The sequence below is a fragment of the Pelobates fuscus genome, chromosome 4 (assembly GCF_036172605.1).
Source record: "Pelobates fuscus isolate aPelFus1 chromosome 4, aPelFus1.pri, whole genome shotgun sequence".
NCBI lineage: Eukaryota > Metazoa > Chordata > Amphibia > Anura > Pelobatidae > Pelobates > Pelobates fuscus.
This window is the reverse complement of record NC_086320.1, coordinates 106,935,544-106,959,743: the sequence shown is the minus strand read 5'-3', so window position 1 is coordinate 106,959,743 and position 24,200 is coordinate 106,935,544.

Sequence of the window (24,200 nt, the reverse complement as noted above, 5' to 3'; positions counted from 1 at the left end):
CTATTACAGTGAAAAATTTTTTTTTATTTTAAATGTAAAGCTTAACCTATTGTTAAAACAGATATGAGTGGTGGCACTGACTGTGCAAATGGGCAAGGCATCCAACCTGACACAGAAGCTGGCAGGCAGGCAACTGCTCTTCTATTACAGTGAAAAAAAATATTTCTTTTAAATGTAAAGCTTAACCTATTGTTAAAACAGATATGAGTGGTGGCACTGACTGTGCAAATGGGCAAGGCATCCAACCTGACACAGAAGCTGTCAGGCAGGCAACTGCTCTTCTATTACAGTGAAAAATAATTATTTCTTTTAAATGTAAAGCTTAACCTATTGTTAAAACAGATATGAGTGGTGGCACTGACTGTGCAAATGGGCAAGGCATCCAACCTGACACAGAAGCTGGCAGGCAGGCAACTGCTCTTCTATTACAGTGAAAAAAAAATATTTATTTTAAATGTAAAGCTTAACCTATTGTTAAAACAGATATGAGTGGTGGCACTGACTGTGCAAATGGGCAAGGCATCCAACCTGACACAGAAGCTGGCAGGCAGGCAACTGCTCTTCTATTACAGTGAAAAAAAAAGTATTTCTTTTAAATGTAAAGCTTAACCTATTGTTAAAACAGATATGAGTGGTGGCACTGACTGTGCAAATGGGCAAGGCATCCAACGTGACACAGAAGCTGGCAGGCAGGCAACTGCTCTTCTATTACAGTGAAAAAAAATTATTTCTTTTAAATGTAAAGCTTAACCTATTGTAAAAACAGATATGAGTGGTGGCACTGGGCAAGTAGGCACAGTATCCAATGTGAACCTCACACAGAAGCTGGCAGGCAGGCACCTGCAATTAGATTACACAGGAAAAAAAAAAAAAGCAGCCTGATGTTCTAGCCCTAAAAAGGGCTTTTTGGGGTGCTGTCCTTACAGCAGAGATGAGATTAGTCCTTCATTGTAGTGGACACTGAATACCCTAGCCTAGCTATCAATTTCCCTATCTAATCAGCAGCAGCTAAACTTTCCCTCCTCTCACTAAGCATGCAGCTTCAGAATGAATCGAAAATGGATGCTGGGAGGGAGGTTGGAGGGTGTGGAAGGGAGGGAGTGCTGTTGATTGGCTGGAATGTGTCTGCTGACCGAGAGGCACAGGGTCAAAGTTTGCCCAATGATGACGAATAGGGGGCGGATCGAACTGCGCACGTGTCCGCCCGCCGCGGCGAACGCGAACACGCTAAGTTCGCCGGGAACTGTTCGCCGGCGGACAGTTCGGTACATCACTAATAATCACTTGTACACTGTTAAACAGTGTCTCCAGGGAGTAGACCTCTGAAATCCAATAGGGTAAAAACGATGGGGCGGCCGTCTTAGTATAAAAGAAATTTTATTTGTGTAAAATATTCAGCAGACTTGTGCAGGCTGGATTACGATCGCTTTGACTTCACTCTGAACAAATAAACTGACATCCGGATACCGGTATTCTGGATATCGTAAAAAATGTCCCACAGTCACTCGAGCGTCCAATCCTCCTTACGTGCTGCGTGCTAGCGTGATGATGCGTTTCGCCGTACAGGCTTCCTCAGATCACGTGTTCCTGTGCCGACCATCCCATTAGAACAGCCTCCAAAAGTGGGCGTGCTTCCGTGTTTGAAAAAGTCCAATATGTCCATACAGCTGATTATTCAGCCTGTTAATCAAGTCCCTTCTTACTCTTAAAGAGACATACTTAAAATGTAAATTGATTTCTTAACATGCTAAACTGAAAAAATGCATATTACAAAACACATATTAGAAAATACATTTTAAAAGGATACTTTCAAGTAATATTACCTTCAGTGTGCATAGTAAATTAAAAACATCTGGCAAAAATTAAAAAAAAATAAGCACAAAAGAGAAAAGGATAAAGTTATTAAAGGGACCATATCACATACAATTGAAAAGGTCAAACTCAATATTAAGACCGGAGGGTTGCAAAAACCTATCTACCCATCTCATCTCTACTTTTCCTATTTGTTGTATAAAATTACCACCTCTCCATGACTTCTTGACATTCTGGATACCTAAAAACATAAGGCCTTTTGGGTCCATATTATGGAACTTCTTAAAGTGAGCTGACACACTGTGCAACTCATACTCTCTCCTTATATTGTAGACATGTTCTGCTATTCTTTTGTGCAGAGGCCTAATAGTTCTACCCACATATTGTAGTCCGCAGGGACATACTAGTAAATATATCACGTTTCTTGTGAAGCAGGTAATAAACTCATTAATCTGGTGTTTCTCATTATTGTACTTGTTCTTAAATTTACTGATCCCTTTCAAGGTACTATTAACGCTACATTTACAGCCTATACATCTATTGCAAGAATAAAAACCATTTTTGCTTGTTAAAAAATTATTAGTCAACCTATTACTATTGTCCTCCTTTGGATAAATATTTGTTAAGATACTTTTAAAACTGGGAGCTCCCCTAAATGTTATAATATAAGGAGAGGCAGAGGCGGCTCTGTAATTTGGCGATTTAGGCGGCCGCCTAAGGCCTCGCGCTTGCTGGGGCCTCGCGGGCGCCTAAATCGCCTTAGGGCAGACTGAACTGTCGGATCTTCGGTCCATGACCGAGGATCCGACAGTGAGAGGGGGCCTGGCGGCTTGCCCAGTATGCCGCCGGGTGGCCCCTCCACATGGTCTGCCCACAGATCTGCAGCTCCGCCGAGTGCAGAGCTGCAGATCAAATGTGGTTCTCGCGAGCACACAGAGCGTTGCCGCGGGTTACCACGGCAACGCTCTGATAGGCACTCGCGAGAACAAGGTCTGCAGCTCTCGCGGAGCTGCAGACGGAACAGTTATCCCACCGGACCACCAGGGACTTCAACCACCGAACCACCAGGGACTTCAATCACCGGACCACCAGGGTCAAAAATAAGGTATTTAATTGTGTGGAGGCTTGTTACAGCCTCCACCCCCACTGCCCTGTCCCCAACACTGCCCTCCCCCAACACTGCCCTGTCCCCAACACTGCCCTCCCACCCCCACTGCCCTGTCCCCAACACTGCCCTCCCACCCCACTGCCCTCCCCCAACACTGCCCTCCCACCCTCCACTGCCCTGTCCCCAACATTGCCCTCCCACCCCCACTGCCCTTTCCTCAACACTGCCCTCCCACCCCACTGCCCTGTCCCCAACAATGCCCTCCCCCAACACTGCCCGACCACCCCCCACTGCCCTCCCACCCCACTGCCCTGCCCCCAACACTGCCCTCCCACCCCCACTGCCCTGTCCTCAACACTGCCCTCCCACCCCACTGCCCTGTCCTCAACACTGCCCTCCCATCTCCACTGCCCTGTCCCCAACACTGCCCTCCCACCCCCCACTGCCCTCCCCAACACTACCCTCCCACCCCCACTGCCCTCCCCCAACACTACCCTCCCACCCCTACTGCCCTGTCCTCAACACTGCCCTCCCACCCTCAATGCCCCCAACACTGCCCTCCCACCCCCACTGCCCTGTCCTCAACACTGCCCTCCCACCCCCTCTGCCCTGTCCCCAACACTGCCCTCCCACCCCCACTGCCCTGCCCCAACACTGCCCTCCCACCCCCACTGCCCCAACACTGCCCTCCCCCAACACTGCCCCCCCACCCCCCACTGCCCTCCCACCCCCACTGCCCTGTCCTCAACACTGCCCTCTCACCCCACTGCCCTGTCCTCAACACTGCCCTCTCACCCCACTGCCCTGTCCTCAACACTGCCCTCCCACCCCCACTGCCCTGTCCCCAACACTGCCCTCCCACCCCCCACTGCCCTCCCCCAACACTACCCTCCCACCCCCCACTGCTCACCCCCAACACTACCCTCCCACCCCCACTGCCCTGTCCTCAACACTGCCCTCCCACCTCCAATGCCCCAACACTACCCTCCCACCCCCACTGCCCTGTCCTCAACACTGCCCTCCCACCCCCACTGCCCTGTCCCCAACACTGCCCTCCCATCCCCCACTGCCCTTCCCCAACACTGCCCTCCCATCCCCACTGCCCCAACACTGCCCTCCCACCCCCACTGCCTCAACACTGCCCTCCCACCCCCACTGCCCCAACACTGCCTCCCACCCCCCACTGCCCTGCCCAAACACTACCCTCCCAACCCCACTGCCCTGTCCCCAACACAGGCCTCCCACCCCCACTGCCCTGTCCTCAACACTGCCCTCCCACCCCCACTGCCCTTCTTCCCCCCACTGCCCTGCCCCAACACTGCCCTCCCACCCCCACTGCCCTGTCCCCAACACTGCCCTCCCACCCCTACTGCCCTGTCCCCAACACTGCCCTCCCACCCCTACTGCCCTGTCCCCAACACTGCCCTCCCACCCCCACTGCCCCAACACTGCCCTCCCACCCCCCACTTCCCTGCCCCAACACTGCCCTCCCACCCCCACTGCCCCCAACACTGCCCTCCCACCCCCACACTACCCTGCCACCCACATACCCTACCACCAACACTGCCCTGCCACCCACATACCCTGCCCCCCACACTGCCCTGCTCACCACATACACTGCACCCATGTTGCCCTGCCACCCACATTGCCTGCCCCCCACACTGCCCTGCCCACCACGTACACTGCACCTATGTTTCCCTGCACCTACGTTTCCCTGCGAGCCACATACACTGCCCTCACACTGACCACCACACCACCACATGCCCTTCCCCCCACATACACTGACCACCACATACACTGCCCCCCACACTGATGACCCCCACATACACTGCCCCCACACTGACCACCAGATACACTGACAACCACATACCCTACCCCCAACACTGATCACCCCATACACTACAACCCACACTGACAACCACATACCCTGCCCCTCACACTGACCACCACATACACTGCCCCCCACATTGACGACCACACTGACCACCACATACACTGTCCCCCACACTGACCACCACATACCCTGACCCCCACACTGACCACCACATACACTGCCCCCCCCACACTGACCAACACAGAAACTGTCCCCCACATTGACCACCATATACCCTGCCCCCCACAATGACCACCACATACCCTGACCCCCATACTGCACCCCACATACCCTGCCCCCCACACTGTCTCCCACACATTCTGCCTCCTCCACTGACTCAATCACTCTCACACACTCTGCACCCCACACTGTCATACACACTGTCTCTCACACAAAATGCCCCCACTGTCACACACAAAATGCCCCCCCACTGTCACACACATTGCCCCCTCCACTGTCACACACACTGCCCCCTCCACTGTCACAAACACTTCCCCCTCCACTGTCTTCCACACACTTTGCCACCCACACGGTCACACACCCTTCCCCCCTACACTGTTGTACACACTGCCCCCTCATGCTGTCGCACACCCTGCCCTCTCTACACTGTGTCCCACACACCTTGCCCTCCCACACTGTTACACACCCTGACCCCCCACCAGGGCCGCCATCAGGGGGTGACAACCATGACGGTTGTCACGGGCCCGGCGGCCCTGGGGGGCCCGGACTGCTCTGGCAGTCCGGGGCCCCACTTTCCCTCCCTGCACACATAGATAGCGAATATCGCGATCTATGTGTGCAGCCGCGGGCCCCCGGCTCCCTGTTACCGCAGAGGGGGCCCAGGCAGCACACAGACTCTTCTCCTCTCGTATCTGCTAATAACTCTCGCGAGACCCGGTTGCCATGGCAACGCTCCGCGGGTCTCGCGAGAGTTATTGGAGGAGAGAGAAGAGGAGAAGCTGTGTGCTGCCTGGGCCCCCTCTGCGGTAACAGGGAAGCCGGGGGGCCCCACCATGCCACCAGACCACCAGGGATGGAAACTCCCCCCTCCCTAGACACAGGTAAGCAGGGAGGGGGGAGAAACTATTTAAATAAATGTAATTTTTTTTTTTTATTATGTTAAAATGCCCCTCCTCCCCCTCACCCCAGATTGCAAATTTACACACATACACTGACACAACACACACACTGCATACACTGACACAACACACACACTGCATACACTGACACAGCACACACACTGCATACACTGACACAACACACACACTGCATACACTGACACAACACACACACTGCATACACTGACACAACACATACACTGACACAACACACACTGCATACACTGACACAACACACACTGCATATACTGACACAACACACACACACTGCATACACTGACACAACACATACACTGACACAACACACACACTACATACACTGACACAACACACACACTGCATACACTGACAACACACACACACACACACTACATACACTGACACAACACGCATATACTGACACAACACACACACACACACTATATACACTAACACAACATACACACTATATACACTAACACAACACACACACACACACTACATACACTAACACAACACACACACACACACTGCTTACACTGGCACAACACACACACACACTGCTTACACTGGCACAACACACACACACTACATACACTGACAACACACACACTACATACACTGACACAACACACACACACTGCATACACTGACACAACACACACACACACTACATACACTGACACAACACACACACTACATACACTGACACAACACACACACACTGCATACACTGACACAACACACACACACTGCATACACTGACACAACACACACTCTGCATACACTAACACAACACACACTGCATACACTAACACAACACACACTCTGCATACACTAATACTGCATACACTAATACAACACACACTGCATACACTAACACACACACTGCATACACTAACACAACATACATACTGCATACACTAACACAACACACACACACACTGCATACACTAACACACACAGTGCATACACTAATACAATACACACACTGTATTCACTAATACAACATGCACTCTGCATACACTACACACTAACCCACTCACTGCATCCACTATACTGACACACACTCTGCATTCGCTACATATTAACACACTCTGCATTCACTACACTAGCACACTCTCTGCATCCGCTACACACTAACACACTCTCTGCATTCACTACACATTAACACACTGCATCCACTACACATTAACACACACTCTGCATCCGCTACACACTAACACACTCTCTGCATTCACTACACAATAACACACACTCTGCATTCACTACACATTTACACACACTCTGCATTCACTACACATTTACACACACTCTGCATTCACTGCACTAACACACACACTAAATGCATTACACTGACACACTCTGCATTCACTACACACTAACACACACGCTGCATTCACTAAACTATGCACACACTCTGCATTCACTAAACTATGCACACACTCTGCATTCACTATACTGACACACACTCTGCATTAACTGTACACACAGCATCCACTACACAAACATCCTGTATTCACAGTACACACACTACATCCACCACAAATTGAAACACTCTGCATTCACTATACACAGACACTGCGTCTAATACACACACTGCATCCACTACAGACACTGCATCCACTAAACACATTTCATCTAGTACATACAAACACACACTACATCACTGTACACACACTACATCCACTACTCAAACACACTTTGCGTTCACTATACACACTGCATCCGCTACACAAACACACCCTCTGCATTCACTACACATTAACACACTGCATCCGCTACACACTAACACACACTCTGCATCCGCTACACACTAACACACTCTCTGCATTCACTACACATTAACACACACTCTGCATTCACTACACATTAACACACACTCTGCATTCACTACACATTTACACACACTCTGCATTCACTACACATTTACACACACTCTGCATTCACTGCACTAACACACACACACTAAATGCATTACACTGACACACTCTGCATTCACTACACACTAACACACACTCTGCATTCATTACACACTAACACACACTCTGCATTCACTAAACTATGCACACACTCTGGATTCATTATACTGACACACACTCTGCATTAACTGTACACACAGCATCCACTACACAAACATCCTGTATTCACAGTACACACACTACATCCACCACAAATTGAAACACTCTGCATTCACTATACACAGACACTGCGTTTAATAAACACACTGCATCCACTACAGACACTGCATCCACTAAACACATTTCATCTAGTACATACAGACATTACATCCACTACACAAACACACACTACATCACTGTACACACACTACATCCACTACTCAAACACACTTTGCGTTCACTATACACACTGCATCCGCTACACAAACACACACTCTGCATTCACTGCACAAACAGTATCTAATACACACAAACACTACATCCATTACACACATTCTAATTCACTTCCACTATACACACCACATTCAGTCCCGCATCATTGTCAGCGGACTAGGTAGGGCGTGGGCGGGCCCGGGAGGGAGGGGGCGGGGGGGGCCCAGACCTTGTGCTTTGTCAGGGGCCCCAAAATTTCTGATGGCAGCCCTGCCCCCCACACTGTCACACACTGTCACCATCCTCCACACTGCCATCTTCCTCCTCACTATCACCCACTCACACCCTGCCCCCTAAACTGTCACATTCCTCTACACTGCTCCCTCACCCTGTTACTCTTTCACACACTTGCACTCCATATTGTCAGCCCCCAACACTGTCACCAATACATAGTCACTCCTCCCACACTCTGCCCCTGCACACACTGTCACCCTTTCCAACACTGCCTCCCACACTCTCACCTACCCACCGTCACAATTCCACACACATACAGCCACCCCCACACTGTCACCCCCCACATACTGTCATGCCCCCTTCACCCAGCCTCGCTCACATTAACCTCTCCTAATCTTGTTGCTCTCACCCTCTCCATCCATACCACAATAACCGGCCCTCGCTCTTCCACACTCACCCTATCACATTAACTTCTCCTATCCTGTCACTCATCCTGCCTAGACATGCCACACTCACCCTGTCACATAACCCTCCCTCATCCTGTCACTCTTACCTACCCTCGCACTGGTACACTTTCTCCTTCAACCGTGCCACACTCACCCCAACAGTGAATACAGAGAGTAAATCTCTGTATCCAGTGCTGCAAGCCTGTCATTGAATATAACAGCAGCTCATTATACACACACGATGCAACCCCTATATATTTTTTTACTATGAGTGTTAGTGGGGGCCTCTTGTTTGACTTTCGCCTAAGGCCTCATAAAGTCTAGAGCCGCCACTGAGGAGAGGGTATGAGTTGCACAGTGTGTCAGCTCACTTTAAGAAGTTCCATAATATGGACCCAAAAGGCCTTATGTTTTTAGGTATCCAGAATGTCAAGAAGTCATGGAGAGGTGGTAATTTTATACAACAAATAGGAAAAGTAGAGATGAGATGGGTATATAGGTTAAATACCTTGCAACCCTCCGGTCTTAATATTGAGTTTGACCTTTTCAATTGTATGTGATATGGTCCCTTTAATAACTTTATCCTTTTCTCTTTTGTGCTTATTTTTTTAGTTTTTGCCAGATGTTTTTAATTTACTATGCACACTGAAGGTAATATTACTTGAAAGTATCCTTTTAAAATGTATTTTCTAATATGTGTTTTGTAATATGCATTTTTTCAGTTTAGCATGTTAAGAAATCAATTGACGTTTTAAGTATGTCTCTTTAAGAGTAAGAAGGGACTTGATTAACAGGCTGAATAATCAGCTGTATGGACATATTGGACTTTTTCAAACACGGAAGCACGCCCACTTTTGGAGGCTGTTCTAATGGGATGGTCGGCACAGGAACACGTGATCTGAGGAAGCCTGTACGGCGAAACGCGTCATCACGCTAGCACGCAGCACGTAAGGAGGATTGGACGCTCGAGTGACTGTGGGACATTTTTTACGATATCCAGAATACCGGTATCCGGATGTCAGTTTATTTGTTCAGAGTGAAGTCAAAGCGATCGTAATCCAGCCTGCACAAGTCTGCTGAATATTTTACACAAATAAAATTTATTTTATACTAAGACGGCCGCCCCATCGTTTTTACCCTATTGGATTTCAGCGGTCTACTCCCTGGAGACACTGTTTAACAGTGTACAAGCGATTATAGCCTGAGCAGTCTCTTTACCTGCTCTGTGTTTGTGAGTGTTATACCACATTTCTTAAATATCTAAAAGTGTTATACAGTATTATACTATTATATGTTTTGTCTCCTTACCAATTTGGGTTTGTAAGTTGAATAATTTATATTATTCCACAAAATTAGCACTTTATACCACAATTTTTTGTGTAAATAATAGTATATATTTTATATAAGTCACAACATTGGTTGTTTTGCACATTTTACACTTAAGCACTTTTGTGAGAGTGTTGCATTTTGCACAATTTTGTGAAGGCACAGCCATTTAAAGACACAGCGCACTTTATGTTTTAACTATTTGTATTTTAGTGTTTTATGAGCTTTTACACTTATAAGGAGCTGCTACTATTTGTTTTACTATTTCTTTTAGTCACTTAAAATATACTGCGCCATTCTAGCTTGTTATCTTTTCATATAGTTTAAATTATAACATCTCCATTAAGCAAATGCAACTATGGTAAACATATTAAATGACCGAGTTACACTTTGTAACTTTAAATTTCTGAAATAGTTTCCATTTTTAATTTCTGAAACAGGCTCATCTTACAGATATGTCTTGAAAATAAAACCATCTAAATACCAAAATGGAATTGGGTCAGCAAAATGTTATTAGATCAAATAATAACATCTTGAGGGGATGATTAGTCCTTGAGAAAAGGAGCAATGCAAAACATATTTAACTATATTTCCAATGCTAAGGGAAGCCAACTAATGTGCTAAATAAATATATTTTAAAAACAGTCATTATTGCCCACCTCATAACATTAGAAATACAATCTGGAAACGTATTATATATCTCTGTCAACTGGTAATATGCAATGAGGTTGTCACTATTTTCCAAAGAATGCTTATATAGTTCTAATGCCTTAAATATAGCTACAAAAAAAAGATGATCTTGTTGATGATTTTTCTGACAGATTGTTAAAAATGTAATTTAAGGAGATAGCTTTGGTTTCCTTCTGGCACTCTATGAAAAAAAAGGAGCATCGCACAATTGCATGCAAAGCTACTGACATACAGTTACTTTTCTCGACTTGTGAATTTGCATTTTCTGCCCCAAGCAACATAAAAATAGACAAAAATGTTAATGTGCTTTCCATGGGCCACGATTTGGTTGTCTATCAACTAACACACCATATGTGGAGACGTAATGTGCAATTCAAAAAAAATTTAAGTCCCAAAAACTAAATATTTTTTTCTAATCGCAGCTAAGGATTGACACTTGTAGATCCACAAGAAACCAAGAATATAGATATATGTCTCCTTTATCAACTATGGCATTTTTTTTAATATTTGTGGATATGCTTTTCTAATGATTTCATATTTTTTGATGAAAATGGTAAAATATATAAAATTTATTGTATACAAACATAAATCAATATCAAAGCAATTCCACTCACCCTTTCCACAAATCACAAATGTGTCTCACACAACCAGTCTGTAGCATGAGTGACTGCCCTTCAGTGTGGAAAAAAAAGCATTGCAGTATCAGCTTATACCAACTACGTCTGCAGAGGTGTAGTCACACTGCAAAACTCAGACAGACAGGGATCAAATGACTACAGTGAAAGGTATTTGAAAACATTTCAATAACCAGCACCACTACAGCAGAAGCTTCCCTTCCTTTCAATGGTTGCTGTAACGGACTGCCTGGCACCCTGACTGGGTACCTCCGTCTATTGCTGCTTCCTAGTACTTGCGAGTACCATAATCACTGCACTGGAACACCATAACCCCGTAGACCCCACAAACTGCCGCAGATTGGTTGGGGTCTCGCCGTCCTCCACCCACCCTGGACCCAAGACCAAGATCCAGCTTCCAGTGGGTAGACCTCTCCTAGTCCAGAAAGCGTAGCTGGAACAGGGGACAAACCGCAGCACTTCTTGCCCTAAGTCGCCGTAGCTTGACTGGGGCCCTGGAACCGCTGCTTCCTGGGGGCAAATGGGAAATTAGCTCTGACACCTCCAGGCACTGGATGACACTCAGTCCTGGGAACTCTGGAACCGAATGGGGAAATAGCTCTAGTCCTTACAAGGACTTTCCCCGTTGAATCTCCTGCAAGCTGGAACAGCAGACACAGGAGCAAATCTTCTTTCCCTCCAATAACAGGACAACACAGTTTTGGAGTGTAAGCAGGAACAGAAAGTTTAATGGCACATACTGGTCTTTTATACAAGTTTTACAGCAAAGGTGACACCTAGGTGGACCTAGTTGGGCACCGAATACAAAATATACAAACCAATAAAAACAGAGGTTTACATTCAGACACTCCCATAGAGTGTACATAATCCCTCCCCTTTACATGTGATACAAGTAACGAAGACAATGGACTAACTCAATTAACTCTAAACAGAAAAACATACATTTTACAAACCCCAAAAAGTACCCCAAAATAAAACATATCCCCACATTACCTGATAGCCCCGATCTGGGTGAACAACATATCCAAACATATCCAAAAATCACCCAGATTGGTTCAGGGTTTCAGGAATTTCCTGGAAGTCTTATTTTTGCCCCACCGTGCACATGGTCACATGCCCAAAACAGTTCCATACACTCGACGACAAAACACTGCTGTACAATTTAAGATGGCCGCCGCCACATGTTTGAATCTGTTCCAGTTAAAAGTCCAAGGGGCAGAAACAGTACTTTTGAACATGGGTTATCACAGGACCCATAGTGCCAGGGTAGGAGGCTGGCAAGCAGGCCCCTCCAAAACCTCATGGCAAACTCCCTTAAAAAGGGGAGTTTGTCACAGTTGCCAATTGAACTGTGCTCCCATGTCAACTGGTGTTAACTGAAGAGAGACTATGGCCTTGATTTAATAAGCTTTTCAAATAATTCAATAGTGCTAGAAACACTTTCCAAATTGTTTATTTATAAAAATTCCCATAGACATTAATGGTTGCCTCTGTAAATATATATCATTTGGAACAGTATTGAGTGATTTGGAAAGCTTGTTAAATTGAGGCCAATATGTTATTGAAAATGGACACTGCAGTTATAATAGCTGTGACCCTAATCGGCCAAGTGAGCATATAATGGATTAAATATGTAGGTGACTTAACCCCTTAAGGACCAAGCTTCTGGAATAAAATGGAATCATGACGTGTCAGACATGTCATGTGTCCTTAAGGGGTTAAAGATTATAGAAACCTCCCTTGACTCTATATAAGCATTCAGAAATGGGAAAGGATATGGACGATGAATCAATCCCAATCGATATGATTGGTTCATCACAAAAGGCAAAAAAATGTTTTAATTAAACTATTTATGTATTTATTAGAAATATAAAAACAATAAAAAAGCTGAAATATAATTAAGGTGAGAGAGGACTAGTGGAAAATACTCAGCCAGGGCTATGTGTCCTTACCTTGGAGCCAGTATAGCTACAAAGTTTGAACGCTGTGTTCCACGTGGATAAGTTGTAACGCTCCACCTCTGCTCTGCCCACCAATGACACCTTTTCGTATACGTTGCTTCCACAGATCGGTTAGACTCATGGTAGTCTCCTGTAGGGGAATATATACACCGCCATCGCAAAGACCTTCTAACAAGGAAAACACTTAATTATGCAAATAGAAAAGCAAAATATAAAGATATACATATGCAATAAAGACTAATAATGGTACCTTTTTCCTATCTGTAGTTGTTCTGGTGACTATAGTGTCCCTTTAAATTGAACTTTTGTTCACTTGCAATATTTTTCAGTTTTTATTTAAGAGCTAGATTTCTGAGAAATATAATGTAATACACCATACTTTTAAAATGTCCTGCTTTTGGAAGAACGAAATCTTTATGTTCCTCTTTCTACTTTATCATAGTATCCATTCAACTAATCCTAAGGCTGTCAGGGTGTTTAGTATGTACAACATTATAGCAGAGCTTCATGCTTACACATATATTTTCATAAATACTATAGTTTTTGTTCTAAGTAAACAAATAGGAATATCAGCTGAAATGTTCAGGAATAGACAAAGCTTTTGGCCGCACCTTTAGTTACACCAAAGTAACCATTTGACCATTCGAAATATAGGGCAAAATCGCACAATCGGAAAGGGTTATAAAAGTATCTCCAAAAGCCTTGCTGTTCATCAGTCTATATTGTCTATAAATCACTGTCTATATTGTCTATATGAATCCTAGAGTGTCAGCTAAAGACTTACAAAAGTGACTGGCAAATGCTAACATCCTTGTTAGCGAATTTACAATACGTAAAACACTAAACAAGAATGGATTTCATGGGAGGATACCACAGAAGCCACTGCTGTCCAAACAAAACATTGCTGCATGTTTACTGTTTGCACAAGAGCACCTGGATGTTCCACAGCAGTACTGGCAAAATATTCTGTGGACAGATGAAACTAAAGTTGAGTTGTTTGGAAGAAACACACAACACAATGTGTGGCGAAAAAGAGGCACAGCACACCAACATCAAAACATCATCCCAACTATGAAGTATGGTGGTGGGGGCATCATGGTTTGGGGCTGCTTTGCTGCATCAGGGCCTGGAAGGATTGCTATCATCGAAGGAAAAATGAATTCCCAAGTTTATCAAGACATTTTGCAGAAGAACTTAAGGCCTGAGGATCTGTCTACCAGCGGAGGCTCAACAGAAGATGTGTGTTGCAACAGAACAATGACCCAAAGCATAGAAGTAAATCAACAACAAAATGGCTTAAACAGAAGAAAATACGCCTTTTGATGTGGCCCAGTCAGAGTCCTGACCTCAACACGATTGAGATGCTGTGGCATGACCTCAAGAAAGCGATTCACACCAGACATCCCAAGAATATTGCTGAACTGAAACAGTTCTGTAAAGAGGAATGGTCAAGAATTACTCCTGACCGTTGTGCACGTCTGATCTGCAACTACAGGAAACGTTTGGTTGAAGTTATTGCTGCCAAAGGAGGTTCAATCAGTTATTTAATCCAAGGGTTCACATACTTTTTCCACCTGCACTGTGAATGTTTACATGGTGTGTTCAATAAAAACATGGCAACATTTCATTCTTTGTGTGTTATTAGTTTAAGCAGACTGTGATTGTCTATTGTTGTGACATAGATGATGATCAGATCACATTTTATAACCAATTGGCGCAGAAATCCACATCATTCCAAAGGGTTCACATACTTTTTCTTGCAACTGTATGTCATTTTTGTGTTTAACACATAGTTGTTTTTGTATGTATTGTTGTTGTTTTGATGAAGGGGTGTGCTTGTATAAAGTGTTGCAGTTTGAATGCAGGGGTGTATTTGTGTGTTGTGTTAGTGTTTGAATGCTGAGATGTATGCACATATACACATACACTGCCCCACAAACACACACGTAGATACACACACACTCTAAAAAACATGATGACACACATTGACATATACACACACTGACTACATACAGATATACACACTGAGACATACAAACACAGATACACAATGACAGCAAACAGATGCTCAGACACATATGTTGACAGACATACTGACACACACAGACACATACACTGAGAGATACTGACACACACACAGACACACTCTGACACACACACACTGACAGACATACTGACACACACTGACAGACATACTGACACACACTGACAGACACATGTACTGACACAATCACTGGCTCATATACTGACACATATACACACACATATACTGACTCACTCAGACACACACACTGACAGACGTACTGACACACACACACAGTGACAGATGCACTGACACATATACTGAGAGACATACTGTACACAAACATAGATGCACTCTAACACACACAGACACTAACAGACATACGAACACACACATTGACAAACATACTGATACACACTGAATGACATACTGACAGATACACTGACAGGCACAGACACATATACTGACACACACACACACACTGAAAGACATACTGATACACATTGACATACATACTTACTCATGCAGACACACACATCAACAGACAGACATACTGACACAGACACACACTGACAGCCATACAGACATGGACACATACACTGACAGACACAGACACATATACTGACCCTCACACTGACAGACATAAGGACAGACATACAGACACACACACAAACAGACAGACATACTGACACACACCAAGAGACAGACATTCTGACACAAACAGATACACAGACAGACATATTGACACACCCAAACATACTGACACAATCAGAGGCACAGATAAACATACTGATACACACATACAGACATACTGACACACACACATGCTATATTTACACTTAACACCCAGGTTCTTACCTTTTTCTGGAGGGTGGTTTCCCTGGGGTCCGGTGGCAGGCTGGGGTTCTTGCACTCCTGGCCTGGTTCCGTCCATACTGCCTTCCCCCTCCCGCACACTCTGATTTCTCTGTGGGAGGAAGTGTTCGTTTGTGTGCAGCCTCAACGCCAAATCCATGTGGCTTTGCAACAGGGAAGCTGCTCTAGGGCCCCCCAGGAGAACTGGGCCATGGGCAGCTGCCCCATTTGCCCCACGTTAAAGATGGCCCTGGAAACAGTCTATTAATAACATCACCAACTGGCTGATTTGTTAAACAATAAGTTGTAGATTTCATACCAGCTTGTTTATTTTGATATAAAAAATTTACAATTTGTTTGATAACTCATTCACTCCAAAGTTTGTTATATAAACCCTTTTTATAATTATGCACGTAAATATAATCTAGCCATATAGGGCTTTTTTGGTGTGAGTTGGATTCATTTCTCGCAGTTTTAGAATTAAAAATAATGTAATAATTACCACATATACTGGTATGCATAATTACACATAATAAGACAAGATTGGGAAAAAAAATGTTGCCTTATACACACTTCTCACAAACATACATATACAAGTTCATATGACTATTCACTAAAGTTATAATTCAAAGTGAATACAAGGTCAATTTCAAATGTAAGGCCAAAGTAGTTGAACTTGAAGCATAGCTCACTTAGAGAATTTTCCCAGTTTGGGTTACTTTGGCCTTAAATTTGAAATTAATTTTGAAATTTCACTTTAGTTTATAACCCTGTTATGTCACATCAATCTTTAAACGTTCTGTCCAGGTTTCTAGAGGTTCTTAGAGCTTTAGCCTGATGACCTGCACCAAACCATGGGTCAAGAGTTAACCTACCAAAATGTCCATCTGCATTAAGCTTTTTCAACTTTGATGGGTCTAATTTGTGTGCTTCTACCTCCCATACAGGTTATATAAAAAAGTGAGTAGCAGTGAGAGCAAAATAGTGAATTGAAGCTGTTCAATGAAGTACATTTTCAAATCTCATTTCATGTATCAGATTTATTTTATTCTAAGAAAAACACTTGAATTATAAAGTTCAACTCTAAAAGATCAAGTTTCCTCAACCCTACACAAATGCCTTGTAATAATGTGCATATATTCTGACCACTTCTATAGAGTGTCTTAGCAACAATCAGTGGCTGTTCACACGGAATTGGCCCATCTTATGGAATAGTTTAATATATACTTAAATGCACAGATATCTAGGTCAAGGATGATTTCAGATTACTCAGAATACATATAGTCCCCCACAATGTCTCCATGAATATATCATTTACTTTTTGGGACTCTACTATTCCTTTAGACATCAAATGTGACTGTTTGGCATATATGCTTTGTACCACAGAAATATATTATAGTTGCTCTCCGATCACTAATTGCAGACGCCAATTATCTTACAAGATTTCTGATTCTTTTAAAGCCAGGGTTCACTTATTACATGTACCCCACCAAGTCACTTCCTCTGCTACATACTTGTAGACTACAGCACTGTCATTCTTTTGATTTCCATTGAAGTGTACGACCTAATTTCTGTCTTAAGATTCTACCCTCTGAGCCTTCCACTCCTTTTGTACTATCTCGTCACTTGACCTCAATACTTTAGCTTTTTCTATATTTTGCTGCTTTGTACTTGCTATGCACTCTTCCTGTACCATTTATTATTCCCTCACTGTTATCCTATTTGCCATTGTGTGTTCTGTGATTGCTGCCATTTTTCTTCCTTTCTAAATGGAGAAAGGGAGAGCAAGTCACAATCTTTTCAACACTCAAATCTCATCTCTGTGTTCTTTGGTTAAAACTCATCTTTCTATTCTGTGCGTAGACAGGGGATATCTTACTGGCTGATTGTTAAAAGAGAAAAAAAACTGAATTCTATTTATAATACTATGCTAGTAATAGTCTGGATGCTATTTTTTTTTGTCCAACAGACAATTGCCATCCTTGTCAGATTAATATTTTTTAATGTAGTATAAGATGAGCAAAGATGAATAGTATGAACAAAGGATTTAGATAGGAGTAGAAAATGAAAATTGCTAATTACATAAGCTCTAAAAATCAACTTTATCTGCTTCTATGTAGCTCCTTGTGTCAGAACCTCTTTTCCTTTATTTTCCTGTTGCTCTAGTGATAGTGAGGAATTTTCTCTGTCATGCATTTTCCCTTTGCCATGGTCTTTTGTATCAATTTACAACTCTCTGTATTTTGCCTCGTCCCCAAACCAGCTGTGTAATTTAGAACTGAGTAGTAAATATCTTTAATTCGTAGTACGCATGCATATTAATTTGAAGTGCATAATTATAGTGAAATTTAGCTTTGAGCAAGGCTGGTTCTTGCTTTCAAATCTCTGCATAATGCAGCTCCCACCTATCTATCCTCCCTTATACACAAGTATGTCCCTTATAGGCCCTTACGATCTCCTGAAGACTTACGTCTATCTTCTGTCTGTACTCCCACCTCTGATGCTCGCCTTCAAGATTTCTCGAGGGCTGCACCGTTCCTGTGGAACTCGCTTCCCTCCTCTGTAAGATGCTCACCCAGTCTCCACTCCTTCAGAAAATCGTTATAAACCCACTTCTTCATAAAAGCGTATCAATTAAACTGGTAATAGCTCCTGACTGATTCCTCTTCTGCAACTGTCACTAGTCTAATACTATCCTTACCTTTTTGTGTCACTTTACCCCACTGCCTCTAGCATGTAAGCTCATTGAGCAGGGCCCTCAACCCCTCTGTTCCTGTGTGTCCAACTTGTCTGGTTACAACTACATGTCTGTTCGTCCACCCATTGTAAAGCGCTGCAGAATTTGATGGCGCTACATAAATACCATAATAATAATAATAATACACCTACAAGCTTGCTATAGGTTAAGATGTTAAGATAAAATAGATGATTTTATCAAGATTGGATAATGCTTGTAACGACCACCCCTGTTTCCTGCTGGGCCCCCCAGGACAAGAGGCTAGCAAGGCATTTGCCAGGGTGATTGGGGGCGGCTTCTTTTTGCCGGTCCCCCAGAAAGTGCTGCCCAAGGCAAATGCCTTGTTTGCCTCGGGGTAAATACACCCCTGCGCGGACGTACTAGATATGGTGTGGTTACACATGGTCTGTGGTTGTGAGGCCGGTTGGATGTACTGCCAAATCCTCTAAAATGACTTTAGAGATGGCTTATGGTAGAGAAATGAACGTTCGATTCATGGGCAACAGCTCCTGCAGTCAACAGTCCAATTGCACAGTCCCTCAAAACTTGCGACATCTGTGGTATTATGCTGTGTGATAAAACTGCACATTTTAGAGTGGCCTTTATTGTAGCCAGCCTAAGGCACACATGTGTAAAAATCATGCTGTCTAATCAGCATCTTGATATGCCACACCTGTGAGGTGGATGGATTATCTCGGCAAAGAAGAAGTGCTCAGTAACACAGATTTAGACAGATTTGTGAACAATATTTGAGAGAAATAGGCCTTTTGTATACATAGAAAAATAGGGGGGGGGAAACAAATGTTGTGTTTATAATTTTGTTCAGTGTACATATCCATATACATAATGACATAATTCATTTCATAAATATACATGTAGACTTCAAATATATAAATATGTAAAAATATTTAAATTTTACATGCATATTTATGTAATATTTTTACATCATTAAGTAATTTTATTGATTGCAATTTGAGGGACCTGCCTGATAACCCAGGCCGAAAGTCCAGAGAATTTATTTGCTAGCACTGTATTTAACCCTGTAACTTTCCATGACACCCTAAAACCTGTACATAAAGGTTACTGTTTTACATGGGAGAACACAAATATTAGTGTTTCAAAACAGTAAAACATATCACAGCAATAATATTGACAGTAAAAGTGACTTTTTTTGGCATTTTTCACACACAAGCGGTACTTTCACTGATGATATCGTTGTTGTAATACGGTTTACTGTTTTGAAACACTAATATTTGTGTTCAGTGAAGTCTCCCGAGTATAACAGTACCCCCATGTACAGGTTGTATAGTGTTTTTGTTACAGGGTCAAATATAAGGCTTGATTTTAAATTTTTTCACACTGAAATTTGCCAGATTGGTTATGTTGCCTTTGAGAGCGTATGGTAGCCTAGGAATGAGAATTACCCCAATGATGGCATTCCATTTGCAAAAGAAGGCAACCCAAGGTATTGCAAATAGGGTATGTTCAGTCTTTTTTAGTAGCCACTTAGTCACAAACACTGGCCAAAGTTAGCGGTCATAATTGTTTTTTGCATTTTCAACACACAAACAAATATAAATGCTGACTGTGGCCAGTGTTTGTGACTAAGTGGCTACTAAAAAGACTGGACATATCCCATATTGAATACCCTGGGTTGTCTACTTTAAAAAAAATGTGAGGTGTGATTCAGAGATTTATGACAGATAACAGTGTTACAATGTCACTATTGATACGTTCTAAAAATATATATTTTGAAACAGCAATGTCATACTTGTACTTATAGCCCTATAACTTGCAAAAAAAAACTAAGAACATGTTAACATTGGGTATCTCTAGACAAAATTTAGAAACTATTTTGTGCGGTTGTTTTTTGGCGGTTGTAGATGCGTAACCGATTTTGGGGGTCAAAGTTAATTAGCAAAACAATACACCGAAACCATAATGTTCCCAAAAAAGTTGTTAACATGATAATAAAAAGAACAAATAAAATGCCAGACGCACGTTTCAGAGCTAATAATGCACCTTTGTCTAGGGCTCTGAACTGAAGGCTGCATATTGTGGAGAAGTACATGGGTAGAGCCACCCCACATACAAGCGGACTTCCGAGTGCCTCCAATCAGGTGCTGTTTCACATTTATACAACCCTATGTGCAAGCTAATCAAAGGGGCAGTGCATAGGCGCGGACTGCCCAGTCCATAGTCAGGTGCAAGTCTGCGTATCTATAGCATGCCCCTCAATGTGGTTACATGGACAGGCTGCAATAAAACAGTAAAGAATTCCATTAGAAAACATTGACATATTTTATAACAAGATGAATCCAATAGGGATATTGTGCCATTATTCCCTATTTATTATTTGATATCCAACCTGAAACAGGTGAAACCTGTTTGGCCGCAGGTGCTAAGAAAATAACTTTGAGTTCATATGGTGATTAGAATTATAATACTAGAGATTTAAAGGGACACTCCAGACCCCTAAAGCACTTTAGCTTGCTGAAAATCTTTATGTGTGGAGAGTGTGTCTTATTTATTTTATTTTGGAAAAAGATCAGATTTCAATAGAAATTTACACTTTCATAAATAATACCGGTTACCACCCCCTGGCTTTTCAAGCAGACAAAATGTCCTGTTACTTCCTTGTTTGGTTAGTTTATTTGCACTGAACTCAAGAGACAGGCAATTGACCAGAGCACCTGCCTTGCAAAGACCTCTCATTAAGCTGCATTGGGAAGTCTATGATTGGACAGAAAGTCTGGGTGGGATTAGAAGAGGAGCGCATAAGACAAGAGATCTAAGCTATTTAAGATATAACTCCAATGAAAAAAATGCGTTATTAAATGCATGCGAGTTTTCATTGGGTGTATATCTGCTAAAAAGTGATTATTATTAAAAAGTCATTATTATTCTTATTTTTGCATTAATGAAATAAACATAGATGTTTCTATGTACATTTAATAATCATTTATATGTTAGCACTGGACATGGAAAGTTGTTGCTGCATTTTTTTGTAATATTTTAAACTAATTTTCCCACTACTCACATGTGTTCTTTATTATTTGAACCCGTTGTACTTGGTGCAAGTTTTCATATATAGACAAAAGAAAAACAAATAAGATCCATCACCGGAAGTGAAAACAACAGGGTGTATGTTGCCAGGCTCCTCGTCATTAGTCTTTTACTAAAGGCATATTATTTGCTTATAACTATCGTAGTTTGCGTAGGTCAGTTACACTCTATCATGGGTTTAAGCACAATAAAGTTGCTTATTTGATAAAGTACCAGCTTACACTCCACTTCAAGCTGGATAAGCAGTTCAAGACTGATAATTAAAGTAGGAATGCTCTTGAAGTCCCTACTAAAAACAAATGCAAGGAAAAATCACCAAGTTGCCACCATTTAAACAGCATAAAATATAAAACAATACATAAATTTCAAAAGTATGGCAAACACTATTTGCAGAATGCAGTTACAACAGCAACCAAATAAATGGATAAATAAAAGGTGTGGCAGGACAAATGGCAGTGTACCTCTATATCCTGCAAACAAGAGGGATATGGTAAAATTGTGGTCATGACATGACCTAATAGCCAATCAACTTTAAGATGGTTACTAGGTTAAGACAGAAGGGAAAATTAAAGAAGCATTGTGATTGGCTTAATGATGATGTATGTGGTAACTCTTGTGTTATTGCTAGTTACAACATATTTCTTAAGCCTTACCTGATTCTTGCTCTCACCATTGTATAAGCAATTACAAAATCAATACAACTCAGACTTTAGTTGATAAACCTCAGTGTTTTATGTTGCTAAATCCAATCCTGAAAGCTAGAAGCTTTTTTATGGAAAAGCATTTTTTTACAATTTACAATTTTTTACAATAGAACATGGTGTTACTTTTTTTTCTCTCAATTATTGGAAATCTTTACCATGTTACATTAGCATGTAAGAACTGATTACTGGTTCCATCTACTGATAACTAGAGATAACACAAATATAAATAAAGAACAAATTAAATGAATGCAAGCTCATTCCATTTGCCCTTGCTTTAAAATGCATTAGTTAATTGTATTTTACTCATGTACAATTTAAATGTACATATGCTGTATTGAATTTCTTTGCAGAGTGACTTAAAGATAAAGTAAAGAAACATCATTGGTTTATGCTTTCACTTGGTTGGTATCATTGTGAGTCGTTCTCCATACACTGGTCATGTAAATGAAGCAAAACTTAAAATGTTTTAAATGAGATTACCAAATTTGAGTGGACACAATATTTCATGATGCATCATGTATTTTAATACATATTTAGTAGTGTTGTAAGAATTACATTCTTTAGTAAGCAATGTCAGTGAGTGTTTTAGAGGTGTGATAGCTAAAGTAATATGGTCTGGATGTCATAATTAGTAGAAGATTATAAGCATTGTAATTCTGCCTTTCCCTCTGGAAAGTTTATTCAAATCCCTCAAATAGGCCATGTATATGGTGGACAACATTCTATGTAGTGGGCATGGTTAAAAGTCACATAACCATTAGCAAGGCTCATTGGCATAGAAGAAATGTTAGACTGGAAAAGAATTGTGAAGAACATTAGTGAATTAAAAGGAAGAAGGACAAACAAGGTTGACATTACTGACCGCTTCATTACCTTACTCAAATAAAAACATTTTTATTTTCGTGTATGTTGCATGATAAATTCTAGTCCATAAAGCTTCACTCACCCTCAGTTATAATTACCAGCCTCTAGAGGAACAAATTTATCAGAAGCGATTAGTCACTGATATAATGCTTGTACATTTGGTAAAACTACAAGCTCAGTTCCTGCTTTCAAACAGTACAGGAAAGTAATTCCAAAACTTAGCTCTGTTACTCCCTGTATATAGACATCAAAAGTCTGCACAATGTCCAACACTAATCCCTTTTCTCTTCTTTATATCTCCACACTCTGTGTGTACACACTATAAGTTCTTGGATTGATAAATATATTACTGCACAAGTAATATTACGTGAAATGGAGAAGATTCCACATAAATTTGTACATTACATTCAGATGAATTTTGTTTTTAGCATAAGGC